We start from the raw sequence: 14,874 nt of genomic DNA, 5'->3' as shown, positions 1-14,874 counted from the left end.
TGCTTCGTTCACTTATAATTCACTCACATTCATTAACACGCATCAACTATAAAACTGTCTTTGTGCCAAATGTGTATTTTATTTAGCAGTGTCATAAATATAAAGGGACGGGTAACCACCTTTCTGTATACAGTGCTATAAAATCCCTCCTGGCCAGAGGCAAAGTCCTTTTACCTGTAAAGGGTTAAGAAGCTCAGGTAACCTGGCTGGCACCTGACCCAAAATGACCAATGAGGGGACAAGATACTTTCAAATCTGGAGGGGGGGAAAGACTTTTGTCTATCCGTGTGATACTTTTGCCGGGAACAGATCAAGGAATGCAAGCCCTCCAACTCCTGTAAAGTTAGTAAGTAATCTAGCTAGAAAATGCATTAGGTTTTTCTTTGTTTTGGCTTGTGAAATTCGGTGTGCTGGAGGAAATGTGTATTCCTGTTTTTGTGTCTTTTTGTAAATTAAGGTTTTGCTTAGAGGGATTCTCTATGTTTTGAATCTGACTGCCTCAAAGATTATCTTCCATTCTGATCTTACAGAGTTGTTCGCTTATCTTTTTTTGTTCTTCTAATAAAGTTCTGTTTTTTGGGTCTTAAAAATCCAAGGCTGGTCTGAGCTTATCTTGTTTATTCTTAAGCCTCCCCAGGAAAGTGGGTGTAAGGGCTTGGGGGGGATATTCTGGGGAAATAGGAACTCTAAGTGGTCCTTTCCCTGATCGTTTGTTAAATCACCTTGGTGGTGGCAGTGTTTTACCTAATCCAAGGGCAAAGACTTTGTGCCTTGGGGAAGTTTTAACCTAAGCTGGTAGAAATAAGCTTAGGGGGTCTTTCATGCGGGTCCCCACATCTGTACCCTAGAGTTCAGAGTGGGGAAGGAACCCTGACAAGCAGAAATTTATAATTAGTTATTGGTATTTGGTTTAGTTTAGTCATGGAAGAAGATAACAGAAGGTTTATGGTTGGGTATTGAGGCTTTTGCATATGCCATCTTTAATAGTGAAAAGCAAGATAGTCACAGAGCATATCTTTTCTAATGAAAGATCTGTCAGTGATTGAGAGTAGCATAGTAGGAAGCGATTTTTCTCCAGATTTGAGTCTGTAGCCTTTTGGGTTTTTTGAAGAAGCTGTTCACACCATTGTTTGGCTTTGTTATAACTGGATGTGTAGATTTTAGGAAAGTGAGGGCCACTGTGGCAACCTACTAGGAGCTTTAAGAGCAGTTTATCTTTGCTTGTTAATCATTACACAAAAATCATGCCTTGCTGTGTCAGCAATAAGGGTGAAGATCACTGAACAGCAGTGCTATTTGCAATACGTAGGTTGTGGGCCATCTCAATATGAAAGAGAGTGGCTTATGTCAGCCATGGGTCACTTAGTAGAACTCTGCATGTCACTTGAAGTGCCCTTGACCTAAGATGTCAGCTTTTTAGCATAATGTAAGATTTGCATCTTTACACAGAAATGGCCTAAGGGGGAAATATTTTATTTCTGGGTGTTTCTTGTCTATGGCTTTGGAGTACGTCCTACCTTATTTAGAAGGAGGTACCAAAACCTTTGCAACACTTTTAAAACACCCCATTATGAGAATATATTTCTTCTGTAGTTAAGTCTACTGTAGAGCATATGACTAGTCAGTTTTGGAGAGACAAATCCTTTCTCCATGATTCATGTTGAAGCTACCTTTATGGTTTGCTTTTATGCAGTATTCTGACACTACCTTATTTTTTCTTGCCATGTCCAGTTGATAACTAAATTCCAGCTGTTTATTTGCCCTAGGTTTGCTCCTCTACTTTTGAGTGTGCTAGCAAAAAAGATAGGGAGGAGTGGGAGCCTGAAAAAGGATAGAATGAAAAGAATTTGCCTGGATTGCTATTGTGTACACCATTTGGCTTGCTAGTTATTATTTTGCAAGGTAGTACTCTGAACTTCTCCTGTATCCCTTGTAGATTAAGATTTGTCAAAGCGCCTAGCCTGGGGACAGACACGTGAGGGAGAGACTGCCTCTGTTCTAAACATTTCCAGGCATGAAGTGGTGTGTGCGCTTTGGGAATGTGGCAGGAACCGCTCAAGTGAGTTCTCTGCTTCATCAGTGAGGAGGCCTCTCCTGTGAGTAAATTTAATAAGTTATTTCCCTTGTATGAGTTGTGAAGTTGTTAGACTTCCTCTGAGCTTTTATCCTAACACTGTTTCATAAAGTTTTGAAGCTGGTCTTTTTCTGGCCCTCTAACAACTTTTAGTCAAACCAAATAAATTGATGAAGTGTTAAAGTTCTTCACTTGGTTGGAGGGGATTAGAGCAGGGTTTGTTCCATTCCCCCAGTGAATATCAGTGTTTTTTAAACTTCCATCTTTTATCTCCTATAGCTATGTAGTCTGGCGTTGGGCATGTGCATTAGTTTATCTGAGACTATCTAAATCTGGTAAGACTTGTGGCAATGAACCCTATTAAGACTGCTGTCTGCCTTACAAGGTCAGAGGTATTTGACTTCAGTATATTAGTATATAGAAGCTAAATAAGTGTTTTGTTATGACTAAGTGGAGTTGTCATAAATATAAAGGGAAGGGTAACCACCTTTCTGTATATAGTGCTATAAAATCTCTCCTGGCCAGAGGCAACATCCTGTTGCCTGTAAAGGGTTAAGAAGCTCAGCTAACCTGGCTGGCACCTGACCCAAAGGACCAATAAGGGAACAAGATACTTTCAAATCTTGGGGCGGGGGAGGCTTTTGTTTGTGCTCTTTGTTTACATCGTTTCAGAGTAGCAGCCGTGTTAGTCTGTATTCGCAAAAAGAAAAGGAGTACTTGTGGCACCTTAGAGACTAACCAATTTATTTGAGCATAAGCTGTCGTGAGCTAGATGCATTCATCTGATGAAGTGAGCTGTAGCTCACAAAAGCTTATGCTCAAATAAATTGGTTAGTCTCTAAGGTGCCACAAGTACTCCTTTTCTTTTTGTTTACATGGTTGTTCTCTCTTGGGACTGAGAGAGGCCAGACAGAAATGCATCTTCTCCAACTCATCCTAATCCAAGTCTCCAATATTGCAACCAGTATAGGTAAACCAGGCAAGGCGGATTAGTTTATCTTTTGTTTTATATGAATTTTCCCTGTGTTAAGAGGGAGGTTTATTCCTGTTTTCTGTAACTTTAAGGTTTTGCCCAGAGGGGGATCCTCTGTGTTTTGAATCTGAATACCCTGTAAGGTATTTTCCATCCTGATTTTACAGAGATTATTTTTACCTTTCTTTTTTTTAAATAAGAATCAAAATTAAAATTAAAAATTAAAAAAATTCTTCTTTTAAGAACCTGACTGATTTTTCCATTGTTCCAAGATCCAGGGGTTTGGGTCTTTGATGATTTTGTAACCAGTTGGTGAGGATATTATTCTCAAGCCTCCCCAGGAAAGGGGGTGTGTAGAGCTTGGGGGGATATTTTGAGGGTAAGACGTCTCCAAGTGGTCTCTTTCCCTGTTCTTTGTTTAAAATGCTTGGTAGTGGCAGCATACTGTTCAAGGATAAGGCAAAGTTTGTACCTTGGGGAAGTTTTTAACCTAAGCTGGTAAGAATAAGCTTAGGGGGTCTTTCATGCGGGTCCCCCCATCTGTACCCTAGAGTTCAGAGTGGGGAAGGAACCCTGACAGGAGTGGATTACCATTTTGACTCCTAGCGACTGTTGTCAAGATTATTCTCGTTTTTGCTTTTCACAGGCTCCATTTTGGCAGTTTGGCAAGTTCAACGGCAGATTTCCCGTCTGGATACATGCAATTCTATGTGTGCAACTAGTATTTTTTTAATAAATTTTCTGATGAGTTAAAAGGTAGAAATAGCTTGAAAATACTTGAATTTGGACTCTTAGTATAGTTTTTGGACCCCTACAGATCAAGCTGAAGGAATCTTATGAAACCAACCTGTTCAGCTTTTAATAGTTCCTTTTTGTGTGTTGCTTTTGATATGAAGCAATCTGAATTTATTGGTTCATCTGAAACCAGATTAGAATTTCTCTAGAGTGAGTAAGTCATTTTAAATTGATTAGCTACTGTACTAACATGCTTGCTAGTGATGGGGCAGGAAGTGAGCTGTGGCTAGGTGTAACAGGCTGAAATAAAAACTTGTCCGAAAACTGCTTTGAGCTAATCCCAGAGAGGAAGTGAGCTATGATCGGTACTAAGTGAACTATTCAAGGGAAACTTATTACTCAGTGGGAGCCTTTAAAAAATATATGTGCACATACATACTCTGCACTTTGCTTTGTATTGAAAAACTGTTTGGTCTATGAAGATTTTCTCATAAAACCAGTGGCCCCAAAATGAAGATTGGAAGCATTTATCACACAGCATCTATACCTGCTTATTGAAGGTCTGCCACCAACTTTACCTTTTTTCCTTTCCCTTCCAGAATAAATAAACAAAAAAAAATCAGATCTTATTCCATTCAGGAAACTTTTTTTTGAGAAGATTGTTTCTCAAAAAACAATAAACAAAGGGGTATGAAGGAATTGTCAATCAGAATCACTGGAGACGTGGATTGGAGCACTGAGAATAGTTATCTCACCAGAACTTGAACAAGTGTTGCTATAACATGAACTGCATTCTGATTCTCGGTGTTAAATCAGTTTACTACACACCAGTCCTTTTAAGACATTTCCTCCAGTCCTTCTTTCTAATCATTTAGACTAGGGGTCTCAAACTCAATTTACCTTAGGATCACTGCCAGTCCTCAAATCCTCCCAGCAGGCCAATAATATCACTGAAGATGGTGTTCAGAAAAGAAAATGTTTATATTGTAGTTTTTATTTTGAATTTCTTATAAATAATAAAACTGTCATACAACTTTATACAATTCTTCACCTGCCAGAGAGTTTTTAGTGTTTGCCATACACCTGGCAACGCTTCAGTTCTGTTAGTTTGTTGATGTTTGGTCTCAGCGACTGAGCAGTTGACACCTTCAGGATTGCAGCAAGATGTGCATCAAATAGTTGTGTTCGGTATTTTGACTTGTTTATTTTCATTGTGGGGAAAAAGTGATGCTGCCTCCATGGCTGATTTTGCCAGCTGACTACTGATGGTATCTCTGTCCCTCTCCCCCAGCCAATGAGAGCTGTGGAGGGCGGCACCTGCAGTAGACATTGCCGGCAGCGTGTCTGCATGCGTCTCCTCTGTGGGCCGCAGTGGGGAGGTTCTCAGGCCGCAGATCGCCCGTGGGCCTGGACTTTGAGACCCCTGATTTAGACATTAGTTTAATAGAACTGTTGAAACACCATAAAAATAAAAACCCTCCTTAGGTTTTTAACGATTTTTGGCTTATAATGTGAAAGCTTTAATATTTCAATACTTATTCTCTGAAATTATTATACGTATATAGCTTCTTCCCCTCCCTACCTCTGCCCAAATCCTTGGATGCTATACAACAGGATAAAACACAGTGCAATATATTTAAAACATAAATCCTGCTGAAGTACAAGCACTCCAAAACAAGTGTCAGATTTCCAGTTTAATAAAGGAGAAAAATGGATTTCAGGGGAATGAGATAAATATAGGGATACTAAGTTATTCTGAAAATAGCTTTAAAAACTGCCTTTTCGAAGTGGAGAGGAACCAAATGAGGTTTCTAGTGTGGAGGGAGTTCTGTATCCCAGGAACCACCTCAGTAACAAACATGATGACCCACCCACTTGCAAAGGTGGAAACCATGGCGTGTGAGCTCAGAAACCAATGCAAACCAAAGCTCAAAAGAATTCAGGGCCAACACAATTAAGGGCTATGCCTAACAAGTTTCCCAGGAAACCACCCACTTTACACTCATGAAAAAGAGGACTATATCAAGGTGAGTGTGTTCAGACTAGCTTGCTATACCAATACACTATTTGATATCATCCTTGATATCAGTAGTACACTTCTGAGAATGCTGCCGAATTCTTCTCAGGCTTTTCATCTTTATTACTTTTATATTCGACACATCTTCTATTTGTCTCTTGTGTGAACTGGGTTACGCAACAGGTTCTCAAACCCTCTTCCTCCCACAGAGAGAAAAAGTCTAGTACAATAATTGACTATAACAAGGGTCGGCAACTTTCGGCACGCGGCCCATCAGGGTAATCCGCTGGCGGGCCGCAAGACATTTTGTTTATGTTGACTGTCCGCAGGCATGGCCCCCTGCAGCTCCCAGTGGCCGCAGTTCGCTGTTCGTGGTCAATGGGAGCCACAGAAAGCAGCAGCCAGCACATCCCTGCAGCCTGCGCCATTTTCCGCAGTCCTCTCTTCACTAGTCCTAACGTGCCCATTTGTCTGAGATTTCAGGAAGTTAGGGAAAAAGTCTAATGAATATGAATCTCATGTGCCTTACTGAAGTATCTTCAAGCCATCTGGGTAAAAGTCGCACAGAAATGTGAATTAGGCTCCTGTTTTGCCAGTACTCAAGAACTACTCGTAAGTGTCAGAATTGTAATTGTTTCATGCTTCTTGCAATCATACCCATAAAGCTATAATTCAGCAAGCCAGCTGTGGTGATGCAAGAACAGGTATGCCAAGTGAGACACCTTTTCCCTTCTGTAGTGGCAAGAGGTGTGGGGGAAGAAGAGCTAGCGGCAGACTGCAGATCTTGCATGCACTCTACAGTTTTTGCTCCAGCCTTTGTACAGAGTGCCAGCCTCTCTGCAGTGGTTTCGAAAGCACTTCCTGCCTCTGTGCAAACTGTTTTCCTGCAGGCTGAATAGGGAAGGAGAGTTCACACCCCACCCCCTTCAATGTAAACCTGATTTTCAGCATGAATGTTAACCATTAATAAAAATAAAAATCACTTTTACACGTATCATAAAATGAGCTGTGTTGTGAGAGGAAAATTTTTTTTAAAAATCACAAACTCAAAATTGTTTCCATTTTGCAGGGTTTGAAATGGACCCATATTTGTTTAAACATTTTTTGTGACTTTAAAAGGTTTTGATAAAAATTGATTTAATAAAAATTAAACATTTCTTGTGAAAAAAGTCATGTTCATAAAACTTGAGCTATAATCGCAAGTGGCTAAACCTGGGTGGCTAATTTAACACTAATGCACTGTTCACTCTGCCATTCTGTTCTGCTTTTGTCACATTGGCCTGCAGCTCTGCTCTCCCTGCTGCTCCCCACCATGTTGCTTGGGATCATTTTCCTCCTGAAATGCTGCACATCCCTCATTCGGACAAGGTCTTGGGTGTTTTCAAGCACTCTGGAAAAAAACAAAACTAACAGCTTATCAGCTGGGCTTCAGAAGAGGAGATCTAAGGAATTTGCATAGCTGCTATGTCATGTCATTTTTAAAGTGCCTTTTTTTTCTTATCAAATGGATGGTCTTGAGGATTTCCCAGTGCTCTATTCCCCTAACCCTGATTGCTTTAGTCCCCATCTCTCCCCCTCCCTGCCAAAAAAAAGAAACAAGTAGTTCTAGGCTAAATATTTTAGTACAGTTACTCCTGGGGGCATTCTGCGCTAAAAATTTTAAAATTCTGCGCACAATATTTTTAGAATCTGCAAATGTTATTTTTCAAAATAACACTACATAATCATGCCAGTTTCAGTTATTTTGGTAACTTATTTCAGAATATTTGTTAGCAAATATATATATATATATATATATATATATATATATATGTATGTATGTAATAATACAGACAGAGACACAAATTTCTCAGGGAGTAGAGTTCAAGAAACCTCCACGACACCCAGTTACTATTTCTCTGTGCGTCCCTCCACCCTTCAGCCAATACACCCGAACCCTCTCCTCCCCACAGTCCAACTGCAGGCCCCCTGCAACAGCCCAGCTGTGGGGGCCCCTCTTGCCCAGACACCCATTCTCCCCCACCCCCTACCTCCCACAAGCCCAGGGATCCAGAGGGAGAAACAGCCTGATGCTTGGTCCTAGGTTTACACAGTTTCCTGCACATTGCCCTCTCCTTCCTTCAGGGCATGCTGGAAACTTCAGCTGCCAGGAACTCTCTAGCTCCCTCCTCCAGCAGTGTCTTCCATGTGCAAGCTGGGCTCTGCTGAGTCCAGTGACCCCTAGTGGCAGCTAGCAGCACTGCAGCCCATTTTGGGGGCGGGGGAGGAAATTCAGTGTGCGCAATGTTAATTTCTGCTTCTGCATTGCACAGTGGCGCAGAATTCCCCCAGGAGTATACAGTATAAAGTAAGTTTTTTATGTGAGTAGGCAAGAGGAGGGGCGCCTGGCTCCAAGTCTCAGGGCTCCCTTCCAAGTTCCAGCAGACTATTTAGGACCTCCCATTTGAGGATGTGACTTTTTTTTTTCTGAAAAGACAGACAAGAGACTACACAACCTGAAAGACTCACAAGCCACTCTCAAGTCGTTGGGCCTGCACACTCCTGCCACACAGGGGAGACACTTCAGACCACAACCTCCTCTGAGATTCCATCAACAGAATCGAGAGGACGATTCTCAGAGGAGGAAAAGGAGTGGAAGGAGGAGGCAACACCCATCTTCAGGCCAGGGCTCTGGCCAGCACAAGCCGCCCTCTGACCCTAAACCAGCCTTTTGAAGGTGCTGTTGAGGATGGCGCACCAGATCAGAGACTGGATCTACCCTGCCTTACCTTTTCTCCCGACTGTCCCCTTTCTACCGTGCATGGTCCCGTATCACTTCGGACCGCTGGGTGCTTTGCATGGTAGAGAGGGGATACTCCATCCAATTCTGTGCCCTCCTGCTCTTCCACCCCCCTTCCCCATCCCTCCTCAGGGACCTTTCTCATGAGCAACTCCTCATTCAAGAGGTGTAGTTGCTCCTATCACTAGGGGCAGTGGAGGAGGTTCCTCAGGAGCACGGGGCGAGGGTTTCTATTCCCAGTATTTCCTAATACCGAAGGCCAAAGGCGGCCTCAGGCCTATCCTGGACCTGCAAGAACTCAACAAGTTTGTAAAGAAACTCAAGTTCCGCATGGTCTCCTTGGCCTCCATCATCGCCTCACTGGATCCAGCAGACTGGTATGCCGCCCTCGACTTGAAGGATGTGTACTTTCACATCACAATCTCTCAGCCCCACTGTAAGTACCTCAGGTTTGTGGTCAACAGTACCTACTACCAATTTACTTTCCTCCCATTCGGCCTGTCACCAGCACCTTGAGTCTTCACAAGTGCATGGCAGTCGTCACAGCATTCTTGCAGAGGCACGAAGTACAGGTATTTCTGTACCTTGATGACTAGCTGATCAAAGGCTGCTCCAGGACCCAAGTGGAAGCTCAGGTCACATTTATCAAAGCCACCCTCGACAACCTGGGTCTACTCCTAAACGAAGCAAAATCGACTGTCTCCGGTCCAGAGGATAGAGTTCATGGGGCAGTGCTGGACTCGACCCAAACCAGGGCATACCTGCCACAGGCGAGCTTTTAGGCCCTCAACCACATAATCCGAGGCCTCGTGCAGTTCCCCATCACTACAGCAAGAAACGTCCTGAAACTTCTCTGACACATGGCTGCCTGTACCTACGTGGTGCAGCATGCCAGACTCAAGCTTTGATCGCTCCAGTCGTGGCTCGCATCAGTGTATTGCCCAGCCTGGGACAGCTTGGACAGGATTACGACCCTGCCTGGCCCGGTCCTCTACTCCAGTGGTGGATCAATGCTCAGGAGTTGTGCCCAGGGGTTCCCTTTGCTGCCCCACAGCGATCTCCATCATTGGTGACGGACGCGTCAGACTTGGGCTGGGGAGCTCATCTGGGAGACCGCAGAATTCAAGGCCTCTGGTCGCAGGCAGATCTGGGTCTCCACATCCGTGTCAGAGAGCTGAGAGTGGTGTGCCTAGTATGCCAGACATTTTGCCCTTACCTAACCGTACAATGTGTTTCAGTCATGATGGACAATACAACAGCAATGTTCTCTATCAGCAAATGGGGGTGCACGCTCCTCTCCCTTGTGCCAAGAAGCCCTCATGCTGTAGGACTTCTGTGTAGAACATTCAATTCACTCTTCAGGCATTATACCACCCTGGGGTACAGAACAAGCTGGAGGACCACCTCAGCAGGTCGTTCCACAGCCACGAGTGGTCCCTTCACCCGGACATCACAATTTCAATCTTCTAGAGGTGGGGGTTCCCCCTGATAGACCTCTTCGCCATGTGACGCAATAGGAAGTGCCAGCAGTTGTGCTCCTTCCAGAATCACAGCCCAGGCTCCAGTGCAGATCCGTTCCTCCTCCATTGGGGAAGTTCTCTCCTATATGCCTTTCCAACAATACTGCTCGTTCACAAGATGCTGCTCAAGATCCGCAGAGATCAAGCTCGGGTCATACTGGTAGCACCGGCCTGGCCCTGTCAGCACTGGTACGCATCCCTCCTAGAAATGTCTGTGGGAGCCCCCATTACCTTGCCGCTCTCCCCAGATCTTCTCACACAAGAACATGGACATCTCCAACACCCGAACCTCCAGTCTCACGGTGTGGACGCTCCGTGGTTAAATCCGTTGGAGCTTTCCTGTTCAGACCAGGTTAGACAGGTCCTCCTTGGCAGTAGGAAACCCTCTACAAGAGCCACGTACCTTGCCAAGTGGAAGAGATTTTCAATCTGATTGGTGCTGAGCCATTTGCCCCCAACGCTAGTCCAAAATGTGCAGCACTGAAGCTATCTCCTCCATCTGAAGCAGGTGGGTCTCTCGTTGCCTTCAAGAAGGGTGCACTTATCCACCATCTCAGCCTTCCACCCAGGCGTGCAGGGCCGCTCAGTATTTGCTAACCTTGTGGTCGGCTGATTCCTAACAGGGCTAGACAGGTTATACCCTCACGTCCATCAAACGGTCCCTGCTTGGGCCCTCAACTTGGTCCTTTCTAGGCTCATGGGGGGGCCCCCCTTTGAGCCTTTAGCAACATGCTCCCTGCTCTACCTCTCTTACAAGGTGGCATTCCTGGTAGCAATAACCTCGGCCAGGAGGGTGTCTGAGCTCAGGGCCTTAACATCAGACCCTCCCTACACCGTGTTCTAGAAGGACACAGTTCAGCTCAGGTGCTCACCCTGCTTTCCTCCCGAAGGTTGTGTCGCAGTTTCACCATCAACCAGGACATCTTCATCCTGGTTTTCCACTCTAAACCTCATTCCAGCGGCAGGGAGCAGTACAGGTATTTCTGTACCTTGATGACTAGCTGATCAAAGGCCGCTCCAGGACCCAAGTGAAGCGACCACTCTCGGGATGTCCACAGGGCTCTGACCTTTTACATTGAGAGAACTAAACCATTTGGAAAATCGGTCCAGTTGTTGTTGGTAGACGGAATGAAAGGTCAACCTGTTTCATCCAAACGCGTCTTGTCATGGATAGTGTCCTGTATCTGTGAGTGCCACAACCTGGCAGGTGTTCCTGCACCTCCGATCACTGCATGCTCCACCAGGGTGAGGCTTCATCTACAGCGTTCCTGGCTCAGGTTCCCCCCCCAGGAAATCTGCAGAGCAGCGACATGGTCCTCCATACACACTTTTGCCGTGCACTATGTGGTCACCCAGCAGGCCAGAGATGATGCGGCCTTCCGACGAGCAGTACTCCAATCCGTGGACAACTCCGATCCCACCTCCTGAACTTTCTTGGGAGGCCCATGATTGGAATGAACACAAACAAGCACTCGAAGAAGAAAAATGGTTACTCGCTTCTCAGTAACTTTGAGATGTGCTGTTCATGTCCATTCCAATACCCACCCTCCTTCTCCTCTGTTGGAGTAGCCGGCAAGAAGGAACTGAAGGGTTGGCTGTCGGCAGGGCTCTATATTGAGCGTCATGAAGATGTGACTCCAGGGAGCGCCCAGACCGACCCGACAGATGCTGCTATGGGGAAAAATCTTCTGGCCACTGTGTTATACCAATAAAATAAAAGCCAGCAGGATCTTATTAAAGAGGAAAAGGCAAAATGCCACATTTATTGTGAATACAGAAAGAATCATAGTAAGCAGTTAGTTATAGCTATAACGTTCCATTCAATTTCATGTTTATTCTCTCTCTCTCTCACACGCGCACACCACGCGCACACACACACAGGTTCTGCAAGGTTATCATCATAATTACCAGCCTTAGAGTTGCTCATGCCAAGCCACTGGCCAGGTGGCCTGGACATGAGGAGGGAGCCAGGGCCTTGTCAGATGCTCATTTGATGCTCCTGGAAGTTGGTCTGCAGAACCAGACCCCAAAGTTCTCACTTTCTAGAGTCCATTTTTATAGGAATTTCTTCCTATGCCAGTCTATGGGAATTGCTTCATCATGCGGTTGCTGAATCAATCAGTAGATAGCACATTCCTGACAGCTCCGTGCTGCCAGATTTTATCTTGTTCTTTGGTTCTCCCATCCTTGAGGCTGTTGGGTGGATTCCAGTTTGCCCTCCGGGGGGTCCTCTGATTATTTCCACTTGACGCCTTCTTCAGCCGATGGACACTGGATTCTTAGGCTGGCACCTCCCTGATCATTCAGTTATTATCCGCACCAAGCATCCATCCACATACATCCTCTATCTCTATTTTAATCACAATTGTTAAAGCGAGATGAATACAACAAAAAGCGGGGAGTCTCTGGGTGCTCTTTCTGTTAGAGTATTGCTTTGAGTCTCTCTCTCTCTCTCTGTGTGAGTAGTTGTTGTTACAAAGAATTGCTTTGAAAACAGACTCTGTCTTAGAATGTACTAACACAATTAGCAGCTTGTGAGTTTCACACAGAGAGGGAGAGAAACAGTACCAAAAACCAAGAGACCTCTTAATTAGTAATACCCTGGAATTTAAACTGTGGGGAATCAAACTCATTTGTGATTTTAATACAGAACTTCTTTAATATGATCCAACAACTGTGCATGTGCATGCGCACACACCTGATTGGAATGGACATGAACAACACTTCTTGAAAAACAGTAACGAGAAGTGAGTAACCGTTTTTTCCTGACTCCAAATATAGCGATTAGACCGACCCTGAGCAATTTGGCAAGACCCACCAAACAGATACCTGGGAAGTAATTCTCTGTAGTAAGTCAGAGCCCTCACCCTCTAGTGTCCCATCTCCCGCCGTTGCTGCTTTACATTAATCTTTCAAGTGTGAAAACAGCAGTATTGAAAGAAAATCTGAACCAGCAATGGCAGGTAGTACAACTCCTTTACAAAAAGGAGAGTTTGGCCTTCCTTTCTGTACCAGACAGAATATTTGAAGAAAAACCTTGAAGTAAATTACTCTCAAAGCATGTACTGAGGAGCCTAGCTAAGGAGAAGGAGAAGTTACTGACATATCTGAAGCTTCTATTGGTCACTGCCATCTGTCAATCACAGAGCTTATCCTCCTGTGCATCTCCAGCCCTGGAGCAGAGAGGGAAGCCTGATTTGCTGAGATCCTTGCCTCTCCAGCAGCTGTATTTGTTCATGAGAAGGGTTTTCAAGAAAAATTCCCTTTTCAGGAGAACTGAAACAGAAATGTTTGCCTTCCTGGCTGCTTGCCTGCATGGTTCTTGTCAGTTTCATTCCCAGGCAGAGCCTGGCCACTCAGAGCCTCCCTTGGGGAATGACAGAGGGACACAGGAGGTAGAGGATCGGGGCCTTGGCCTTCCAGAAAAGCTTTTTTTTGTCAGTTTCACTGGGGGAAAGTGAAATTGACAAGTGTCTTTCCGGCAGGGATCTGCCATTTCAATTTTTCCAGCAGAAATTTGAATTTCTTGGCACAACTAACATTTCCCACAGAAACTTTTGGTTCTCCAAAAGAGGCATTTTTGTCAGAAAATCATTCAGATGAAAAATGTTCAACTAGCTCTGTTTGGCATGTCTTCAATCACACATAATTATTGACAATATTTGAAAACAATGAGGCCTATGCAAATTGACGTATCATTTTTATTCTAACAACATTCCATACAGACATCTGTCAAGTGGTGGTAAATTGGTTTTAAATAGGGATTTAAAATAAAATCTGTTTTCTGCGAAATGGGTGTCCTCAAATCAGTAGCACTAGGGTTGTGACTCCATGTATCCCCACCACCACAGATATGCACATTTTTATCCAAGTTCCATAGAGAACAGGCCCCTTGAATTTCACCTATGTCATTTATTCCCAGCACATAAGATCTGGCACTATCAAGAGGCCTGCATGCAATTTTTTCTCCTGCTCTGCACTGTCCCTTTAATAGGTATTCATGCTGTTCAAAGACCTTCCATTTTGCTAGAACCAGTAGCTCCCACAAAATCTTTGTGTACACTCATCTCTGAAGTACTTAGAGGAGGGGAAAGTGATCAGGAACAGTCAGCATGGATTCACCAAGGGCAAGTCATGCCTGACTAATCTAATTGCCTTCTATGATGAGATAACTGGCTCCCTGGATGAGGGGAAGGCAGTGGACATGTTGTTCCTTGACTTTAGCAAAGCTTTTGACACGGTCTCCCACAGTATTCTTGCCAGCAAGTTAAAGTAGTATGGGCTGGATGAATGGACTATAAGGTGGATAGAAAGTTGGCTAGATCGTCGGGCTCAACGGGTAGTGATCAATGGCTCCATGTCTAGTTGGCAGCCGGTATCAAGCGGCGTGCCCCAAGGGTTGGTCCTGGGGCCGGTTTTGTTCAATATCTTCATAAATGATCTGGAGGATGGTGTGGATTGCACCCTCAGCAAGTTTGCAGATACACTAAACTGGGAGGAGAGGTAGATACGCTGGAGGGTAGGGATAGGATACAGAGAGTCCTAGACAAATTAGAGGATTGGGCCAAAAGAAATCTGATGAGGTTCAACAAGGACAAGTGCAGAGTCCTGCACTTAGGACGGAAGAATCCCATGCACCGCTACAGACTAAGGACCGAATGGCTCGGCAGCAGTTCTGCAGAAAAGGACCTTGGGGTTACAGTGGACGAGAAGCTGGATATGAGTCAGCAGTGTGCCCTTGTTGCCAAGAAGGCCAATGTCATTTTGGGATGTATA

General features: G+C 44.6%; 1 protein-coding gene across 6 annotated transcripts in view; it reads left to right on the top strand.

Moving 5' to 3' along the window:
- PAK2 (p21 (RAC1) activated kinase 2) overlaps window positions 1-14,874 on the top strand; it is a 75,971-nt gene that overhangs the window by 24,810 nt on the left and 36,287 nt on the right. Inside the window, exon 2 of one of the 6 annotated variants that reach the window (XM_037908632.2) lies at window positions 1,937-2,096. The exons of the other annotated variants lie outside the window; for them this stretch is intronic. The gene's annotated coding sequence lies outside the window, so the exon portion shown is untranslated. The remainder of the gene's footprint in view (window positions 1-1,936; window positions 2,097-14,874) is intronic. 6 annotated transcript variants of the gene reach the window in all.

This window comes from Chelonia mydas, chromosome 9 (genome assembly GCF_015237465.2).
Source record: "Chelonia mydas isolate rCheMyd1 chromosome 9, rCheMyd1.pri.v2, whole genome shotgun sequence".
In the NCBI taxonomy this organism is placed as follows: Eukaryota; Metazoa; Chordata; order Testudines; family Cheloniidae; genus Chelonia; species Chelonia mydas.
This window is presented reverse-complemented; position numbering and strand designations above follow the sequence as displayed.